General features: G+C 40.1%; 1 long non-coding RNA gene across 1 annotated transcript; it reads left to right on the top strand.

The window, feature by feature from the left end:
- Positions 1-13,169: 13,169 nt before the first annotated feature.
- LOC135257987 (uncharacterized) lies at positions 13,170-15,142 on the top strand. The gene is made up of 5 exons (XR_010330840.1): positions 13,170-13,198; positions 13,282-13,340; positions 13,418-13,501; positions 14,154-14,173; positions 14,760-15,142. It is a non-coding gene; the product is annotated as an uncharacterized LOC135257987 (long non-coding RNA).
- Positions 15,143-21,684: the final 6,542 nt, after the last annotated feature.

Here is a 21,684-nt window from a genome sequence, read left to right as displayed (position 1 = left end):
GACTCCCAAAGAACCAAATTATGTTATTCCACATTGCTCCGGCTGTGGTGACTGCAGTTTTATCTTTGGTGGGCACCGCCCATGCATAGTTGATAAAGTGATCAGTCATCACTAAGACATACTGATGGCTATCTGTAGAAGGGTGCAGCTTCAGGAAATCCATGGTCACTAGCTCAAGGGGATAGGTGGATTCAGTGGGTACAAGTGGTGTTTTTGTGATAGTAGGGGGCATTTTACGCAGGGTGCAGCATGGGCAGGAAGCACACCAGTTGTGGACAACTTTGGTTTGGTGGGCCCAGAAAAACCTTGAATGGATGAAGGACAGGGTCTTCTCTCGGCCAAAGTGGCCAGCTTGTTCATGGCATACTGTCCATACCTTTTGCTTGTAGGCCTCTGGGAGCACCAGCTGGTGGCATATTTCTAGAGTTCTTGGATCTCTGCGTCTCTGAAAGAGGACACCATCTTGGAAAAACAGTCTCTCCCTTTCCTTCAGGATGCGCATTGCTTCAGGTAGTAAGGCAGCTTGTTCAGTGGCAGTGGGCTTGGCAGGCTTCTGTAAGAATACTACCACTTTAGCAATTACAAGATCTTGTTGCTGTGCTTGCCTCTAGGCTGCCAGTGTCATACCTGACCACTGATACTATACTGGGGTACAGTGAGAGGGGGATTGATCAGCTGTGGTAACACTTCCAGCAGCTCCAGAGCAGAAGGCTTCCACTACCTCAGCACCCACATCAGTGTAGGAGACCACTTCAACATCATTTTCCTCCAGTAGGCCTGGGTCCCCCACTGGAACCCTGGACAAAGCGTCAGCATTAAGGTTTGTCCGGCCAGGTCGAAACTGGATCTTGAAGTCCAAGCAATGGTTCTATCCCGCCTGGACTACTGCAACTCTCTTCTGGCTGGACTACCGGCATCTGCCATCAGACCCCTGCAGCTCATTCAGAATGCTGCAGCTCGTCTGGTCTTCAACCTCCCCAGACACTCCCACGTCACTCCCCTGTTCACTACCCTCCACTGGCTGCCTGTTATAGCTCGCATCAAATTTAAAACATTGGTCCTAGCATACCAGGCAGTCAAGGGATCAGCCTCAGCATACCTCCACAAGATATTCAAACCCTACATGCCAGCCAGATCCCTCCGTTCTGCTACCTCAGGATGCCTGGCACCACCCCCTCTTCGCACCTGCGCTTCCAGAAGTCGTCTCCTGTCTGTTCTGGCCCCACGATGGTGGAATGACCTCCCCGCAGAGGTCAGAACAGCTGAGACACTGACCCATTTCAAGCGACGACTGAAGACTCACCTCTTCAGGCTGCACCTCTCCCCATCCCTCCCTACCTCCCTGTAATCTCTCAAATGACTGTAAGCTTAGGGTTGTAACTAGGTAGCTGTTTCGTAGGTGACTTAGTTAATGCACCCGTCTTAACTACTGCTTGTATTTTTCCATAGACTGCGTTGTTGCTGTTCTCATTTGTGTTAGTGTTAATCAGTTTAAGCTTCAGGGCCCAAGTTGAACTATGCGGTTGTTCCCTGCACTTGGACCGGTACTTCTCTCTAGGGTTTTCGTCATACTTGTTCCTGGTTATGGTTATACACTTTGTTGTACGTCGCTCTGGATAAGAGCGTCTGCCAAATGCCTGTAATGTAATAATGTAATGAAGTTGTAGCTGGACAGCAGTGCACGCCAGCGTTGTTCCACACTTCCTAGATTAGCAGTTGGCAGATGGGCCAGAGGGTTATTGTCTGTAAAGACAGTGAATGATGCACCAAACAGGTATTATTTAAATTTCTCTGTTATAGCCCATTTAATGGCTAAGAATTCCAACTTAAAGGAACTGTAATGTGCATCATTTTTCTCAGAGGGGTGCGGGCTACGACTTGCATAGGCAATGACCTTTTCCACCCCCCCTTGGACTTGGCTAAGGACAGCACCCAGGCCTTGCTTACTGGTATCAGTGTACAAGAGGTATGGTAAGGAGAAGTCAGCAAATGCCAAGACTGGGGCTATTACCAGGGCTTGCTTGAGCTGCTGAAATGCCTCCTCACAATCTTTAATGAAGCACTGATAGTACCCAATCAGGCCAAGGAATTCTTGCAGCTTCCTTACCGTTTGGGGGCGTGGCTGGTTGGAGACACCCCATCTTTCGTCACCATATGTCCCAAGTACTGCACTTTAGCTTGGAAGAGGTGGCACTTAGAGGGTTTTAACTTCAGGCCATGTTGGACCAGGCGCTGAAACACCAGTTCTACGTTTTTCAAATGAGATGGGAAATCATATGAGAACACAACAACGTCATCAAGGTAAATCAAAAGGGACTGGAAGTTTTGATCACCCAGGCATGACTCCATAAGTCTCTGAAAAGTGGCAGGGGCATTACACAATCCAAAGGGCATTCTGCTGAACTCATAAAGCCCCATGGGTGTGGTGAATGCCTTGGAAAGCATAGTGAGAGACTCTTCTATATGGGGCAGGGGGAAGGCATCTTAGCAGGTTACACTGTTGAGTTTACGATAGTCTATACAGAATCTTAAAGTGCCGTCCTTCTTGCACACTAAGACTAGAGCCCGACCAATGACAGATTTTTGGGTCCGATGCCGATCCCGATTTTGGAGAGTCCTAGCCCACCGATTACCGATGTTTTGACCAATATTTTGTCAAAAAGTGCAATTTGAAAAACTTAAATGTTCTTAAATATAGAATCTTTAATAAAATATAACTTATAAGCAAACAAATAAAAATTAAAATAAACCCACAAAGAACTTTTTAGATAAAAAAAATGTAAAAGATGATAAATTAAATATATATATTAACACCATCTTTAAGTGTGTGAAATCAAAATAACTCCACACCTTGCTTTCACTCCTTTCTTTTCCAGCCATCTATAAAAAATGAATTTAAAAAAATCAGTTTTCCTGTTTCAAACATGTATTTTTATGAATATTATTATTATTGTTGTTGTTGTTATTCATTTGTTATTATTATTTCTTAGTATCTATTCTCAGTAAATTAATTATATTTTCTTATTTTATTCCTACTACATGATCTCAAAGAGTAAGACTTTATCTAGCGAGCTTCCCTGTCCATAAGAATTCGGTGGTGAAAATAACTACAATGCGCTCTGATGCGTGACTAGATGACACACTCGCTCGCAATAACGCATTAGCTATTGGTGTGATTTAAAATTTTCAGTCAAGGTATGGAGGGAAGTGACAGGGGTATTTTTGGGAATGTTTACACTCACAGGGATACTGGTCAAACCTGTGAGGCACTTGGTGAAATCGGACGAACCCTTAGTAAAATGTCTGATATCTCAGAATTTTGTTTTAAATGGAGGGGATACTGGGTCATAGTTGAAAATTTGACTTACATAAAGCGTTATATAATCAATTATATTAAATGTCATACTGACCATGTAGTAAATTGATAAATATATTTCACTAAGTGCTGAATGTTTACTTTTATAGACAATGTATCAAATTGTATGCGGTTTCACCCTATAAAATGTATCAGTTCCATGTAAGCAAGATCAGACAGACTGCAGCTGCAGAATATGTTAAGTACATCATAGAGGGGATGATGGGAGAGAGGAGGGTTAATTTTGCATGAAAGTTGCTATCTGAGGTCAACAGTGAACCAAGGACAATGGTGGCTCTACACAGCAGAATATATAGCTTACCTCCATAATTTATTACTTTCAGTCAACCCCTTTGCGCAGAAGCCAAATTTGGCCAATCCTCGCACATTTAGGGGGTATTCTAAACTCCTCAAAAAAAGTTTGGAAATTTGTGTTTGGTCGATCATATCTCTGTTGTCACTGTATTATTAGCATTGTATGTTATATCATTGGAAAGTCTGTTCATTTCCCTTTACAATGATGTCCAATTTGTAAGGATCATGCATTTGTGGGGTGAGCAGCACAGCTGATTATGTGGGTGGGGTCCCAGATGAAATGTGCCAAATTTCCCTGCCAATGTCAAACTGTGTATTCTCCTGTTGGTATTGACTCTATTGTTTTGAGTTGTTTGGGGGATTGGATAATTGAACACTAACAGTAACAAGGAACAAACAAGACATTTTGGTAATTTTACGCTTTATTCATAGAACAAACAGTCAGGAGCCTCAGTAGCAGGTGGAAGAACCATAAGCAGCTGCAACAGACTGGCACCTCCTGCTCATACTGGTCATGCTGTGGGATGGTATTCCATTCCTCAACCAGGATTCATCGCAGGTCGAGAGGAGTCTGCCTGCAGGGCTCCTCTGTGGAGTTGCTTCTGGTGCAGGCTCCACTCTCAAGTCAGCTCCACTGTCAGGACAGGAAATGACGAACAGATTTTTTTTACGTCGCCTCAAAGGACATAACTTAAGGCATTCTCCCGGTTGTTTTCACTACACTATGCCTCGTGGCAACGGTAGGTGACTGATTTGCATTATCCAAAAAAATCTTAATGCATGGGTCTTGCATATGTTCGCCGTCAAAATAGCTACCGCTATCAATATGTGTAAATCTAAATCACGCAAATTACCGAATGTTACACATGTGGGTAGGCTATTTGTCTTTTAAAGGTAGTTACGCCAACAGTGGCTAGCGTTAGCTCCTGAAGTTTATATATAACTTTGTGTTTGGCTTTATTAAACGTTTTTGTAAAGACTTTAGCAAGGGCATAGCAGCCATTGAAATTGCGACCGTTTTGGGCAAGGGGGGGGGGGGGGCTGCTGTTGGATGCTGTTGAATGTGGGGGGGTTTGGCGGGTGTGGTCGAAGGTACCCAGGCGCCACAGATGCACATATATTTCACAAACGGATTGTCCAAGACAATATATGATCACTCATTCTCAAAAGGGACATATCTTAAGATTGTCTCAAGATGTTGACTATGATGCTCAGGTTGGTTATTTGTTGTACAAAAGAAGATAAAATAAAAATGTAAAGTTTTTCTATCGTTCAGGCCGTTCGGTGTAGACGAAAATGTAATCTGAAATAAGCTATTTTCACACTTTTACATTACATTACAGGCATTTAGCAGACGCTCTTATCCAGAGCGACTTACACAACTTTTACATAGCATTTTTACATTGTATCCATTTATACAGCTGGATATATACTGAAGCAATTCCGGTTAAGTACCTTGCTCAAGGGTACAACGGCAGTGTCCTTACCCGGGAATCGAACCTGCGACCTTTCGGTCACAAGCCCAGTTCCTTACCCACTGTGCTACACTCCGCTACACTTAAACAGCGTGCAAAGACTTTGCTGGCTGTATGAATTAATCTTATTTGAATTGAAGTTTATTTACTATGACCATAACATTTGTAACAGTTTTTCTGTCTTTTGTAGATGCATCATTCGATCATTCCTTCCAGTGAAAAGCATGCAGTGGAACGATGCACAACTTTACCACTGCCCCCTTTGCCCTAAATACAAGCCCAGCCTACCATCCAGGCTTCAGCAGCACCTAGAAGTCCACATAAACAATGCCATTACGTTTAAAGGTCATTTTTATATGTATGCATGTATATATATATTGAAAGTGTGTATTCTTGTGTCTTGTTAGTCATTGGCTAATTTAAACTTTTTCTAGACTTGCTCTTAGATAACAAGATATGTAGATGCAATTTAAACTGCAGGGATGGGGGACATTTTCATTGCCCTGTTTGTGACAAAACTATTATTATAAGAAAAGACATGGAAGGACACCTGGAAGCTTGCCAAGGTGCCACACAACAGACATCCACCTCAGCTGCTGCCCGGTCCGAACATAACCTAGACCCTCGTCTATCTACTCCTATTGCATGGGATTTGTCCTTTTCCATCTCCTCTTCCTCACTGCAACCAAACTCAACTGCTACGCCCTCTCCCCTGCTTCCACCAACCACAGTCTCCCCCTCTCCAGCATTGACTGCTCCTCCTCCCCAACAAGATGCAACCGCACTTGCTGTTCCCTCTGCACAGTTAATTCAAACATCTGCCATCCACTCCTCAGTGGATACACATGCGACAGTTGCCCATTTTAAACTTGATTCTGCAACAAATGTATCTTCCTCTCTGTTGGTTTAAAGTTCAACTGCCAAGTCCTCTTCTGTTGTCCCTACAGCCCAGGAGACTAAAACTCCAAGATTAATCTTGAATAAGGTAACATGTCCTCACTGCAAACTTACTTGCAATAAAAGAAACATGGGCAAACATATCCAGAGGAAACACAATAAAAAATCAAAGGACATAACAGTGAGTGATCATTTAAAGAGTGTCTGTGTGGATGCTACAAATGGGATATCTGCAGTCCAAAAAGCAAGTCACGGCTTTTCTGTGGCCATACATGTCCAAAAAAAAACCTGGAGTCATGTGCATAAGGTTCAGTGCAAGTTGGAAGAATGCAGGCCATATCATTTAATGGCGTTTCGAAGTGGATTTAGCCATTGTGAACACATCCGCTCACTGGAGTACTGCAGGGAAACAGCAACAGAAGAATGTCTTAAAGAAGAAGTCTTATCTGAAATGGTGGACTTCGGCAAGGCTAAAAAGGCAATCTGTGTGAAAAGGCAAAAACATGCCCAGGCAGCTCATGTCCCTCTCTGTGTTGAAGTGTAATTTCAAGAAACCCCCAAGCAATTTTGTTTTTCAATCTACGAGCCGTCTTTACACCACTATAGTTGCCTTGGGAGGGTAATGGCGACATACAATTCACCAGCTAACACGTGGCATTGTCCTTGTGCCAAACCAAGAATGTTGTCATGTGTACACAAAAACATAAGTAAATGGCATTTATTTCAAACTAACCGGGACATGTTCAAAACAGAGACTGCCTGCATAAGTACACCTTGACAGCACCAAGACACTGTCTATCCACCATCGGCTGAAGACTTGAAGTGACTTGTGCAGTCCATATATAGTCATAAAAAGCTTCCAGCCAACCAACCAGATGATCCTGTGAAACCAAAGGCACTGAGATAATTATATCACAGAATTGCATCCAACAGAGACCATTTGGCCCTGTCTGTCCAGGGTCAGTACATCTTGAGAAGTCAGCAAGAATCTCCAGAAATGCCAGATAATCACCATGAATGGTGTAATTGAAAGTAAGTTATTCATGTTTCACCTTATATTATGAAAGTTTGCCATTTGTGAATGTAACAAGTGTTCATTATTTATTCATGTTTTATTTTCACTAGATGTTTCAACCTATTTCCGGCGATGTCCACAGTGCCACATGATGTACTGATACCAGGAATGGCAGGACAGTCTTCACAAATTTGATGACCATGTTATATTGAACCTTGAACTATGTTTATATCTGAGACACAACTTACAGGTAGGTACAATGGAATTTTCGTGGTGAGGAAAAATGCTCAAATGTTTTTTTGTGTGTGTTGCTTAGAACTTGTTTGTTCATCCAAAATATACATATTTTTTTTATTTTGCCTCTCTTTTAGAAAAATGTTTCTGTGTCCAAGGTGTTAAACGTACTGGAAAGCCTGAGGAAAGTAAAATTTCCTGCCAGAGACACTATCACTCTATCACTCCATGCCTACTGCCACTTTGAAACATTGACGAGCCATGATTATTCCTATTCTTGTGTTTGCTGTGGCTACTATCCTCAATTAGTTGTGATGGACCTGCACAAAAAAGGAGTGTTCAACTTGCCTGGTAAATCACAATGTCTCATGTGTATCGGGAGGGAGTGAATATATATATTAAAAATATAAGAGTAAATAAATGACTTTTTTTCAGTAAGTGTCATGAAAGAGGCCTCTGAGAACTTCACTGGTGAAGTTAACATTGAAGAGTTCTGGGATTCTGTTCAGCTGGAGTTGATTTCTCGTGGCTTTTTCCGAAGTATTTACATGCTCTCAAATTTCTCTAAATGAGTAATTACCTTTATTTAATGGTGCAGTGCAGTTTACCATATTATTGATGTCTTGTTTGGTTTATTTTTCCCAGGTCGTAAAAAGAACAGCTTTTATGTAAATCCTAGTTTTGAGCACTGGGGCCCATAGATTGGGAAGAATACACGTAAATCCAAGACAGTGTTAAACACAGAGTTTGAAAAAGTTTCCTCTTCAAAGTCCTCCACTGAATCTGATATCAGCATGGTGTCAGAGGACCGTCTTGTGGATGAGCTCATGAAGCAGAAGGTACAGTTGTTGGATGTATGTATGTATGTATGTATATTTGAGTTGTATTGTGCAGTGATGTCTTAATTTCTTATCGTCTGTATTTCAAAAGGTTTTGACTGTGCGCAAGCTGTGCAAGGCCTGCAATTTGGATTTGAAGGGATCATGGATGGATCTTATTATTAGACTAAGGGAGGAGATGAAGACAAGACAATATGACAAGATATTCCAGAAAATCTGGGGAGCGTCTGGTAAGGGTCACACGTAGTTCATAAAAAACTATTTGAGATTAGCTATTTACACATTTACTGTATAACTTTTTTCGTTTACGTTTTTGTTACGTTTTTCAACTTTCCTTTAAAGGTGGGTCGTCAGTGATTCTGTGCCCTCATTACATTACATTACATTACATTACAGGCATTTGGCAGACGCTCTTATCCAGAGCGACGTACAACAAAGTGTATAATGGTGTGGTCTACAGTTTAAAGTTTAACCTGAGGGCAGAGTCTCCAAGGGATTTTGCCGATCTTCTTCTGTCCTGGAAACACCTGCCAAATGTCTCTGTTTATGATTTTGCTTGGGGTTTGGCAACTCATGTCAACCTCCGTTTCCCAACCTCACTACCATTCAAGCCACATGAAGGGAGACTGGCTGCGTCAACCGAAGATATCATCACAGCAGCTCAGCAGAAAAAACTCAAGATCTCTCTACGATAGCTGACTGAAATGTCGCAAAGTCCTGATGAAGATGGGCATCCATTCACTGGTTCCTACAGGCCAACACCAAAGATCTACAGGAAGTGTTAAGGAGGATAAACCTGGTCCCAGAACTTCAGGGTTCGTTGAATAGCCAGGTGGCCGAGCAATTTTTTTCAAGTATGCAGAAAAACAACTACTTCCTTAAAGGAGTAGCATGGTGGTTTTCACACTTTCTCGGTTTTATGTGCTATTTGCACAAGATGCATTGAAGAAGCATGATGAGTAAAGTATTAAATATGTCCGTTCTTTATTTTTGAAGAAATATGCGTTTTAAATTTATCGTCCTATTTTCAACCGGTTGAGAATGTTATCGACTTAGTGTGTCACAAGTACAGTAACCACTCCCCTTTCCACGCCCCGTAAAGAAATCTGACTGGACACACCATAGACATATGTCTATGGGACACACCGTCCTGCTACAAGTGTGCTGTGAAGTTTAGGTAGTAAACAACAAGGCTGAATCCTTCTGACGTAATTTACATAGAAACTATACACTCAGATCACCTAGTTTCACTCACTGTGGCCAAGCGGAATCAATAATGTAAAAGGTTTAATTAAATCTTCTACTGGGACTTTTGCCATTTATTGAGGGTGTGAAAGAAAATGTTGGTGCCACTGACTATAATCGAAAATTCAGATTGACCGTTTGATTGAGCAAGTACCATTCAAGCACATTTTTATGGGTTAGTGCTGTCTGATTGTGCTAGCTACTTCACATTAACCTTGTACGGTGATCAGTGAAGGCTAACAGCACAGTACCACTTAATTCTAGTCAATTCTATCACCACTGTAATGAACTAAAAAAAAAGGCGACAAACTACCTTTTCTGTGAGACACGCGCATACACTGCTGGCGACATTCTAAAGCTCCATTTTGCCCTCCCTACTGTCAGTCAGATTGCTGTGATAGCTCATTCTAAATCATATTTAGGGACCCATGGATAACGTGTGACCCATAGTTTAGGCCACTGGCTTACAGGCAAGACAATGCAAATATTAGACTAACGTTAGTTTCACTTATTAGAGTGCCTTTTAAGGACTATTAGACTATCTATGGTTGGTTATGTTCATTTATAGCTAGTCATTACCATGCCCAGACAGTTCAGGTGATCTTTTATAGTGGGAAATTTAGGCTTAGAAAAATAAGTTTTAAAATACATTTAAATGACTGAATAATAAAAAAAATTATGCACATTTGTTTTGTTGTTGCCTAAAGACAACTGGCAAGTGTCGCATTCAACCACCATGTTACTCCTTTAATAACACGGCACCATCAATGCACATTTTTTTGATGAGAAACCTAGTACATCACAGAAACAACAACACAAACAGCAACTACAGAGAGGGCATGAGTCACATCGTTTGCAGGACATCACTCTGAACGACTTTGGAGAAGCAGTATTTGGTAAATATGAAGTCAAGGAAATATGTTTTGTTTTACAGTTGTAATTTGAAATATCATGCTTGTGTTGAATAATCATGATTTCATTAGTACAGCCTCAGGACCCCCACCACCTGAAAAGGCTGTACAGCAACAACCCTCACCAGTTGGAACCCCTCTGCAGCAACAAGGGCTTCACACTGACACATACAAAGGTAGGTAGTAGGTTTTCAAATCAACATGAAATTGTTTTGGCTATGTTTTTTACTCACTTTATTTCTCCTTGATAGACAGTGACCCATGTGGAACACGTTGTGAAACCATCACAAATTGTGACAAAGTAGGACCATACCGAGCATCATGGACACTGCAAACTCATCCTGCCCGAGAGCAGCTGGTACGTAGTACATCTCTTAAAGGTAAAAGTATGGTGGCTCTGAAGTGCAAAACACAAAAACAAAAAAAGCATGCAAAAACAAAAACTTTTGGCACTGAGGTGCAGATGCAATATACAAAAACAAAAACTAGTAGACCCGAAGTGCACTGTTTTGCACTTTGGGGCTACTAGTTTTTGTTTTTGTATGTTGCATCTGCACCTCAGGGCTGCTTGTTGTTGTATGTTTCTGTTTTGCACTTTGGGGCTACTAGTTTTTGTTTTTGTATGTTGCATCTGCACCTCAGGGCTGCTAGTTTTTGTATGTTTGTACCTCAGGGCTGCTAGTTTTTGTATGTTTGTGTTTTGCACCTCAGGGCTGCTCCTTTTTGTTTTTGTATGTTGTATTTGCACTTCAGGGCCGAAAGTTTTGGTTTTTGCGTGCTCTTTTTGTTTTTGTGTTTTGCATTTCAGAGCCACTGTACAAAAGCTAGCTCTGTGACATTTTAGAGAGAGGTTTGTGCTTCTCATCTTGAAACCCAGCCACCCATGAAGTTCCTGGGGAAAATATCATGCTTTTTATGAATGTTATATTTCATGTCAAATAACATTTTATGTTTTTTGTTTCTTTTACAATCATCAGCTCAACTACGTCTTGGATATCGAGAGGTCAGGGACAGAGTTGATTGTCAAAACACAAAAGAGTTGCCTGACACGTGCTGACTTTTTGGGCCTCGGCTTGAATAATGAAATGGAATCAACCGTGAGTTAATAGTTGATGGATCTCATTTCGTTGAGAGCTAATTATGTATGTAGTTAAGGCTGCCAAGTTAAACTTTTTTTGTTTGTTTTGCAGGTAGGAAACGCATGTTTTGAGCTTAGCAAACGAATTGCTCAATCAAAGGTATAAAATATAAAATTTGTTTTCAGAACATACTTTTTTCTTCTTTATATTTTTTTTGGTGCCTGGGCTGCAATATATTCTACGGGGGAAAGAGCATTTTTGTGGCTGATCTGTATGTTGTTCCAACATGGCACTGGCCAAATGCATGCAACCCACTCTCAAGTTTACCTGTAAGTATACCATGCCCTACTGGTTTCAATTTACATCATATTTTTTTATGTATTTTGACAAACCTTTCCTTTGTATTAGAATGATGCTTACATCAGAGACACCATTGTTATTCTTGTGTGGAAACCTGGACATTTCCTGTTGTCTGTAAGTAGTGATGCTACCTGTGACACGTAGCTTTCATGAGGAAAATCTCTAAACTATTTATCAAATGTTCTTAAAAAGTATTGGTATTTTATATTAGACTGTCGTGTTGCGTTGTGTTATCCTCTCACACAATGTTGATTTGACATGTCATTAACTGCAATTGTAGGTTTTGAAGCCAACACAGAGAGACATAGTCTTTCTTGACTCCAAATGTGCACATGCACAACTTGGATTTGGTGATCAGGAAATGAGAGAACTATTGAGGTCACTAACAAAAACTTACATTTTGGTTCTCATTGGTGTTCATGTTGCTATGCCATTCTGAAAAGCTTTGTTGTTTGTTTTTTCGCCAGATCATGTTCTGATCTGTGTAATAGCCTTTTTATGGTGCAACTTCAATATAACTGCAGTTTTGTGCATCAAGTATTGGATATCAATTTTATCTTAGAATTTTACAGTTTAATGCGATGACCTAACATTAAAAATATTTGAAACCAGCAACTGAGTTCATAAACTGACACCATAAAAAGCCTGCTGAAATGGTGTGTGTGTGACTGCAGGTAAATTTTTGTTTGTGACCGAATTGCTTGTATGGTGTGTGTTGTGCATGAACGAGGACCATATTTATCATTTTGATAACTAACTATAATAATAATAATAAGTTTATTTATATAGCACCTTTCAAGGGCAGACGTCACAAAGTGCTTTACAATAAAATCAACAACAAAAGGCAAGTAAGAGAAAACAGATAAAGATAAACATATTTAGCTCTTAATGCAGCTGTCTTTTCAATTTTAGAAACCTTTCCCAGTCAATAAATCCTGGACCGTGGAAAGAGACAACTGGTTTGGAAATAGAGGTAATAGTATACAGTATGTATAATTTATATTTAACAGTACTGTAAAACCATAACTAAACAACCAACTCCTTTCTGACATGCTAGGGTTTTCCAAGACAACCATACGGGAATGACTGTGGCATCTTCATGTTGATGGTAGGGGATATTATTGGTCTGATTTAACTCTCTGTGTGCTTTAAAGATATTAACATTAAATTATTAATGTTTTATTCATAGTATGCCCTTTACACCATACTGGATGCCCCCTATGATTTCATTTTTGTAAGTTGACCTGCTCATTCAAAGTAAGTGTGACCGGGGCTAGTGTTTCTTCACTTGTTCCTGTTTGGGATGACATCATGGTAAACTAGTTGCGTGTTTTTCCCCACCCCTCTTCACTGAGTAGTTCGCCAATTAGGTAGCCTAGGTTTCTATTTAAGTGAAATGTACCTATCGCTTTACCTTGTTTCCTGCTCTTGTGCCCGCCTCTGTTTCTGAGCGTCTTTCTGCTTTGGTGAGAGGTACGTGTAACCGTGCAGTCTTGTTCCTCTGTTTTAAGGTTCAATATGTAAAGCGGTGAATTCATAACCATTTGTATTTGTAGTTTCCTGGCTTCTAGTAAATCGCTGGATCCTACTGTGAACCAGTTGTTGCTGCATCTAGGTAGGTTCGGAAGACGTGTACATTTAACTAAAAGTCCGTGTTTCCACTGGCTAACAAACCCTCCCATTCATTTACAGGTATCTGCAAGCCAGAGCGAGTGATTGATTCGCCTGGCTGAGGTAGCCTAATAGTAAAGTGAGGGTGTGTCTTCACCAATCAAGGTGCGTGCATTTCTGAGGCTTAAGGTAGGCTAGAGGTATATTAAGTAGGATTGCCTTATGGCATCCAAGGTAGTTATTTTTCATAGCGATTGTCTGGTTACCTTGTTTATTGTTTTGTTTTTTCCCTTTCTAGGTTGCCTCAATGTGCTGCTGTTTTGCCTCTTTTTATTAGTGCAACATTACTTGCCTACAACTTGTTAACCACTTGTAGTTTTCCGCTGTGCTTAGGATTTGGTAGGCTAATCTAGCTTTGTCCGAAGGGTGTTTCGTAGTTGTACTATACTTGCTACCCTGAACGCTCCTGAAGTGTATTCGCACTGGTCGTGTTTTACTGTCATAGTTCAGCGGTTAAATCTCCGTTCTTTTACCTTAAACGAGCTAAACTGCGTTTGTTGGCGGAGATACGGGAAAGACTGGCCTACCCGTATTGTCATTTTAATTTCGAAATGATCGAAACTAACCAACTGGTTCTTTGTATTTGATTAATTGTTTTTAGCTAGATCTATTACATTGTTTAAATTAAGGTTGTTGGTGAGCCCAGTGCTGCTCTGGTGGGGAGGTTAGTCGGTGGTTAGGTCCCTCACTGTTTGCGTTCCTCTTAATGGTAATTGCACTGAATCACTTATTTAACACAAAATTGATTGTGTTTCAGATGAGGTGGCACGCGTGGTGGTAAGTAGAATTCACTTGGACAGCCCTTATTGTTAGTATACCTCCCACTGAGTGGATTCTCGGCTCATTCGTTAGCGCCCTCTAATGGTAATTTTTAGTCATTTTTAACAAAGTAGTCTGGAATTCCATGCATGTATTTTGATGTTAAATTAATAAAAGTTTGGTATCATTGCTTAAATTCTTCTGCTATTTTCTTGTAGCTTCTAATCGTTTTGGCTATTTGAGCTTGATTCTTCCATCCAGCCCTCTTAAATCTCAATAAAAGTTAAAATAATTTCTTTTGAACCATGTCTCTGTCTTCTTTCAATGAAAGAACCTGGGAAACTGTAAAGCGTCCGAACTGGTTATTTCCTTGGGTGAAATTCCCAAGGCGGCGTAGTCTAGCTACTTACCCTTACCCATTGCAACGTAAGCTCAAAATTTGCTACATTCTATGCTCAGTAAGAAAGTGTGTGTGTGTATGTGTGTTGTGTATATATATATATAAGAAGGAATGCAATATGTGAAAAGAGGTTATGATACTGTTGGTGCAGCAATTATGCTTGCTATAGGAAGACAACCTTTGTTCTCTCTCTCTTTTCCATAGGACAGAGTAGAGCCCAGGATTGTACATGACTGCAAAAAGGCAGAAGAATGGGTTAAAGCAAACCAGCATGTCTTTTCAGCCAAGGTGGAGTTGCCCGATGCACTGAATTTGGGGGAAGAGGAACTGGCAGAGGCTGCACAGCTGTATGGAAAGGTTTGGGTTGAGGAAACGAGTGAGGGCCTGGACGAACATGAGAGGGAATCGATCTTAGAGCCATTCAAGTTTGTATTTTACGACATTGAAGACGTGGAAGTTTTGTGAAGAAATGACAGATAGCCAAGGGTATTTGGCGTACTGTGAATGCTGAATGGAAAACAACTTATGACTTTGAATACAAGTAGTAGCACACTACTATTGTTGTGATATGCTGTGTTTGCTGAATAAAGGGCAATAGAACATTTGATCATTTTGTCAGTTTGTGTGTTTTTTGCTTTGTTTTGTTTTTTGTTTTGATTATGCCATGAAGAACGCAGAGCTAAATTAGTGTATTTTCAGATAAGCCTTTTATTGACCCCCCAACCAAAAGTTAGAGTGAGTAAAGTAGCAGCAAAGTATAGTATATGTAGGAGTTAGGTGAGTAATAGTGTGTAATAGCACACATCAGAATAGTGAATATAACATGATTGGGATGGCAGGTATGCCATCCCGCCAAGTTACGCCTTGGCGGGGGCATGCCCCATACCTATACAGCATCGAGAGTTTGGCACTTTTCAGGGTTCCCCACAGAAATAACCACAACAGCCACAGACACACAGCCCTTAAAAACATTAAATTATGTATATTCTGACCCCATTTCAACAGACAGAATTCATAAACAACTTCACATGTCCACACAATAAAGCCCCAAACTAAGGGGATTTTGCATTTTCTCCTTTTTCTTCTTCTCTTTCTTCTTCTTCTCATTCTTATTTTTCCTGCCGCCTATCCCACTAACAACATGTTTCCCCATTTAACATTTCACTGACACCAGCCAAATCTTCACCTACACGACCCAATCAAAAATGCGCATACACACGCAAAATACCCATACCTTTTTACTCTGAAACATTTCCAGTTTTTAAACAGTTACTCCGCCTGTGGCCTAGTGGGTAAGGTGACAGTCTTGGGAACACGGGATCGTAGGTTAAAGCCCAGCTAGGAACACCTTTCTTTAAAGGAGTACCATGGTGATTTTCACACTTTCTTGGTTTTATGTGCTATTTGCACAAGAGGCATTGAAGAAACACAATGAGTAAAGTATTAAATATGTCCGTTCTGTATTTTTGGAGAAATATGCGTTTTAAATTTATCGTCCTATTTTCAACCGGTTGAGAAAGTTCTCAACTTCGTGCCTCACAAACACAGTAACCACTCCCCTTTCCACGCCCATAAACCCATGGATAACTCGAGACCCATAGTTTGCGCCGCTGGCTTACGAGCAAGACAATGCAAATATTTCACTAACGTTAGGTTCACTTAAATTAGAGTGCCTTTTAAGGACTATTACATTATTTCTGGTTATATTCATTTAGCTAGCTAGCTAGCTAGCTAACGTTAGCTAACTAGGTAGTTTGCTTTCATAAGGCAATGTTATCGATAACGTTAGCTAGCTAGTTTGCTTTTATGAGGATGCTTTAGTTGTGCTTTTATCTTCACTTGGCTAGCTAGATAGCAAAAATTATAATTGGATATAAGTCAACGTCCTTATCTTAGCTATCTATCGATACTTGATATACTACTAAGCTAGCTAGCTTGTGAAAAGTCTCCCAAAAAGAGCGCTTATCATGGGGGTTAGCTATGGTAACGGGGCACGGTCTGTCAATCATAGCTAACTGACAGTTCTCATTACCATGCCCAGACGGTTCGGGTGAACTTTTATAGTGGGAAATTTAAGCTTAGAAAAATATGTTTTAAAGTACATTGAAATGACTGAATAATAAAAAAAATTATGCACATTTGTTTTGTTGTTGCCTAAAGACAACTGGGAAGTGTCACGTTCAACCACCATGTTACTCCTTTAACCTGCTTCGACCCTCACTAATAATTGTCTGCTACTTATCAATTATTGCTTTTGCACCATATCTACCCACCGTTCAGTTATTCACCGGCTACAATATTGCTAAGCCATATGCATTATGACGTACCGTCTGTACGTTCAGTTATTAACCGGCTACAATATTGCTAAGCCATATGGATTCAACGGGAGCTCTTCTGTGCTTACTGGCCTGTGTTCTTCTTTAAAACCACCGGCAGGTTTGCTAATGATATTTCACGCATTGTATAGCTATGGCATGGTGCTGCACTAAACCTCCGGTTTAAGGCTTGAATCCCGCCTCGCCCTCAGGCAGATCATTTCCTCTTTTACACTAACGTTTTCTTACGCTTATATTTGCTTTACCAAAACTCACTCACGGCCACCCATATGCATTTCATGACGGCAAATTTATTCCTTTTATTAACAAGTTACACCAGTTCACCACTGTGCCATTTCTACTAACTATATTTCTTCACTTGGCTACCGTACAAAACCTTATCAGCAAAAGCCACGTTTCTACATTCATGTTACCTCGCCCTGTTCTCTATCTAGCCACATACAAACAATTACTACGTATGTACGTTCTGCAACTCCGCATTAAAACATTACATTTAAAATCATGATTCAATATAACTACTAGCACTGAACATGAGAAAAACACATTAGTGCAATAGATTGCACACGTTATTTAACCCTCCACTTCAACAACTAACGTTTAACACAGACTGTTATATAGCCTATAGGCTACCCTTTGATAAGGAAACTAAGCTCGCTCATGGTCACTTAATTTCCTTCGCACTATAGTCTGTCATCATGTCAACCTTCACCTACATGCCCATTCTGCGAAAAACATATTGTTTCAACTACGCAATTTCATCATTTCGCCTAATTCATCTCACACTGTTGTTATTTTCTCATATGCTAAGCCTGCTGGGACATATGCGTCTGCTCCTATTCTCCACTATCAACTTGAGGAAATATTGGGTAGCATTGCTTTGGAATACATGTTATTAAATTTCGGTGAGGCAAGATAGCCTATATTGTTTGTAGTACCGTAACTTGGCATCATTTTGATATCAATACTTTTAATGGCAGGCCTGGATTTTGTCAGTCTGAATGAATGACGGTGTATGTCTTGTATGTGTGAGTAACTTGGCATTTTTGTACGTTGAAAACATGTTTTTTATGAGATAAATATTATACATAATGAGATGTTGAGGCTTATGACATAAGAGGCTCTGTCCCAACAAATTTCATCCCCTCTATTCACTTCCGGGGTCGCGCCGATTGGTCAATGTAACGGCATTGTCCGAAGATTCTAATTCACATAATCTCTCTGTCCGAAGATTCAAATTCACATAAATTTTATTTGCATGATGTATATACATATTGCAAAAACATGAGTACAACCAACAATAAACATATGAACAAAATACAAATTTGTGTGTGTGGTATTTCTGTATCTTAGATTGTGTAATGGCGTGTGTAAATTATGTGAAACAATGAGTAATTAGTTTTTTTTTTTTAATTTCTCTCTCTAGCAAGATTCATAGATCGCTAGCTAGCTAGCAAGAGAAATAAATAGATAGCCAGCGAGACAGATCACTAGCTAGCGGGAAGAGCTTCTTTTAGACTTTTATTAAAGCTTCTCTTCCTAGCTAGCGATCGCTCACTGTCGTTAGCAACCAGCAGCGAACGCTTGAAAACCATGCACGCAAGGTAAGCAGTGAATAAGTGAATAGGGGGATGAAATTTGTTGGGGGGATTAAATTTGTCGTGACAGCTCCAATTGTTCAATAAACGAGCTTTATTTTTTTCTGTGAATTGATGTCGCTAGGGTTTTGTTTTGTATTTTTTGGGTACATTTCCTGTCCTGACAGTGGAGCTGCCCTGAGAGCGGAGCCTGCACCGGAAGCGACTCCAAAGAGGAGACCTGCAGGCAGACTGTCTTGCACAGGTCAGCCAGCGTGGTTGCGTTGGTCACTCTAGCACGTACAGCACGCCCAAGCTGATCCCACAAGTGTTCAGTTGGGTTGAGGTCTGGGCTGTTGGCAGGCCATTCCATTCAACCACGTTGGCTGACCTTCATTTTTTTTATTTTTACAGTTTTTTACTTGATAATTATATATATAAAAATGTTAATAGAAATGTTTTTATTCCAAAAGCACAATTGAAATATATATATATTAGAGCCCGACCGATGCCAGATTTTTGGGTCCGATGCCGATCCCGATTTTGGAGAGTCCTAGCCCACCGATTACCGATGTTTTGAAAAATAAACACACAAAGAACTTTTTAGATAAAAAAGTAAAAGATGATATAAAATTATATATATATATTATATATATATATATATATTAACACCATATTTAAGTGTGTGAAATCAAAATAACTCCACACCTTGCTTTTACTCCTTTCTTTTCCAGCCATCTATAAAAAATTAATTTTAAAAAATCAGTTGTCCAGTTTCAAACATGTATTTTTATGAATATTATTATTATTGTTCTTGTTGTTATTTGTTATTATTATTTCTTAGTATCTATTCTCAGTACATTAATTATATTTTCTTATTTTATTCTTACTACATGATCTCAAAGAGTAAGACTATCTAGCGAGCTTCCCTGTCCATAAGAATTAGGCGGTGAAAATAACTACAATGCGCTCTGACCCGTGACTAGATGACACACTCGCTCGCAATAACGCATTAGCTATTGACACAGCCTCATTATTTCTTATTATATATTCTCAGTAAGTTAAATTAATTATATTTTCCTATTTTATTTCTACTACATGATCTCAAAGAGTAAGAAATTATCTAGCGGAGCTAAAGAGTGAATCAAGTGTAACGTTAGATGAAATTAAATTGACTGGATGAAGTACGTGAAAAAAAAAACTACAATGCGCTTTCGTGCAGGTTACCTGCGCTAACTGTTGGTTGATTCACTTCTCCAACAGCAATCCTTCTCTCATGTTATCACGACAAAGCTAGATAACATAGCTTAAAAAGATCCATGTTAGAAGTGTTTTATCTGTGTTTTTACTGTCTGGTTAGCTTGCTACGATGACGCGTGACTAGATGACACACTCGCTTGCAATCATGCGTTGGCTATTTACACAGCGTCATAAAGTAGCTAATATCATTATCTCAGATAAAAAAAACAAATGTGATACATTCAATCACCATTTTATTTTGGCTGGTTATTTATTTGAGAATACAGCGATGTCCTCTGGAAATGTAGATCCTACGCTGCTTATGTGCTCACTGCCACTTCATAAAGGCTTGCTAGCCAGCTAGCTTGCTAAAGTGAACCAAATATGTTAGCTAGCTCGCTCGCTTGATAATGAGGATTGATAAACATAGTGGTCGTATAAACGCATTTAATTAAAAACATTCACTAAATATACATACCTTTATTGCGGCAATCGAATCTGTGCAGACAAGTCTTGCAGTGGAGAATATTGGATGAGGCACGAGTGACAAACGTCTTATTAGAGAAGTAGCGCGTCAGCTGCTGCAGTTCACACTTGCATTAGAGCTCCCTCTACTGGATAATTCTAGTAAATAGCAATTACAACGTTCGAACAGACAAGTACAGATAAATAATCATTGTTTTTTTGTTTATTATACTTATTAAAAAATCGGGGCACATCGGCGGCATAACTGCCGATCCCGATGTCGTCAAAAAAGTCAAATAATGGCCGATATATCGGCCATACCGATATATCGGTTGGGCTCTAATATATATACACTACCGGTCAAATTTTTTGACTCATCAAAGTAGCCACCTTTTGCAGATATAACAGCTGAACACACTCGTGGCATTCATTCTACAATGGAAATCAAATATTTTTCGGAAAGTTCTTCCCTACACTGTTGCAGAAGTTCCCACAAATGTGTTGCACTTGTAGGTTACTTTGCTTTCACCCTTCTGTCCAATTCATCACAAACAAGTTTGGGCTTAAGTCTGGAGACTGTGCTGGCCATTCCATGATTTGAAGTCTATTCTCTTGTTCTTTTCTTAGTTAGTTAGTAAGTTAGTTCTGACATAGCCTGGAGGTATGTTTTGGGTCATTATCTTGCTGTAGGATGAACCCCTGACTAACTTGGCATAGACCAGAGGGTATTGCACGGCACTGCAAAATGCTGTGGTAGCCCTTTTGGTTCAGGGTGCCAGTCACTATGTGCAAGGCGCCAACTCTGGATCCAGCAAAAGAGCTGGTGTCACACAGGAACCATCCTTTCACTTACTCGACAGTATACAAAAACCAAACCCTGCATCATGAACCGAAGATTTCAAATTTTGATTCATCGGTCCATAAGACCTTCTTCCATTCTTCAGTAGTCCACTGCGGTGCTTCATGGCCCAGACAAGCCTCTTTTTCTTATTTTGTTGTTTTATCAATGGCTTTTGTACTGCCACTCGACCTGTCAAAGCTGTTTCAACTGTGAAGTCTTCTCTTCACAGTTGAAACTGAGACTTGCTTACTTCGACCACTGTTAAGCTGAGCTTGAAGCTGTTGTCCTGTGAGCCGCTTATCACACAAGCTATTGGCTCTCTGAAACGTGCCTTCTAATTCTGTTGTGGCTTTGGGTCTGCCGGACCTCTTCCTGTCAGAGTTTCCTCCAGTTTCCAAGTGCCTTTTGATGGTGTAGGAAACTGTACTCACTGACACCTTGGCTTTCTTTGCAATTTCTCTAAAGGAAAGACCTATACTTTTCCTTTGTTAATTGCCTTTTTCGCCATTATGATAGCAATATACTACTTCCTGCAGTGCAATATTTTCCAAATAATGCTTCACAGGGTGTAGTAACACAGTCTGTTCCAACACTGATTTTATACGGACAGAGAGTTTGTAAGTAATCAAGAGAATTGTTTAATTGTTTGCATAAACTTTCAAGGCTTAATTTAC

Source organism: Anguilla rostrata, chromosome 6 (assembly GCF_018555375.3).
Source record: "Anguilla rostrata isolate EN2019 chromosome 6, ASM1855537v3, whole genome shotgun sequence".
Lineage (NCBI taxonomy): Eukaryota > Metazoa > Chordata > Actinopteri > Anguilliformes > Anguillidae > Anguilla > Anguilla rostrata.
Note: the sequence above shows the minus strand (reverse complement) of the source record. Positions and strands in the feature narration are given on the sequence as shown.